The sequence below is a fragment of the Rhamphochromis longiceps genome, linkage group LG4 (assembly GCF_057381845.1).
Source record: "Rhamphochromis longiceps isolate RC_006_pf linkage group LG4, R_longiceps_female_GT1.1, whole genome shotgun sequence".
NCBI classification, from domain to species: Eukaryota; Metazoa; Chordata; class Actinopteri; order Cichliformes; family Cichlidae; genus Rhamphochromis; species Rhamphochromis longiceps.
The window spans coordinates 37,864,516-37,865,230 of NC_140560.1; positions in this window are offsets into that span (position 1 = coordinate 37,864,516).

Here is a 715-nt window from a genome sequence, read left to right on the forward strand (position 1 = left end):
TTAATTGTTGAATCATGAAGAGAAGGTTGTAAGCAGGAGACTCTGTGTCTAAAGACAGGGGAGATAGATAGACCACATTCCACACCCCCACCTTACAGAAAGCAGAGAAACAACTGCCGAGGTCATAACTTAGGCGCTGTAACAGAGAAAAAATGTGATGTTTTGGCTTTTACGACTAGCCGGGGGCCACTAGAGACTATAAAAAGCTGAGCAACCCGTCACCATTTTGAGACATGTGCCTGACCCTCTGGTAGCATCTCTCCCGTCCGGACGTTGTAATGCTCTTATTGTTGAATTGTATGGAAATAAATGATTGTTGATTGAGCATTGATACACCGAGTATTGTCCTTCCTTCAGCCCAAAGATTCAAAGAACTGCGTGTTTTCAACAAAGTGCATCGCAGAGCGGCGACTCCCTGCTGTCACACGTCAGTGACTCACTGAGCTGCTGAACAAAGACCTTTACACTCATGCAGGTAAGAAAACACACCTGAGCAAACGAGCTCGGCGGACTTTATGGCAGTCCTGCATGCACGACTGTCATAAAGCTGAGGACGACTGCTGCTAACCAGCACACACACTCAGACTGTCTGCAAATACTGATGCTGCAAATCAACCAATCAGATCACACGAGAGCCGCTCCGTGTCAGGATCTGCATCCCACAATTCAGTTCACAGCTGGAGTGAAACACGGAAACTCAAAGTAGAATTCACGT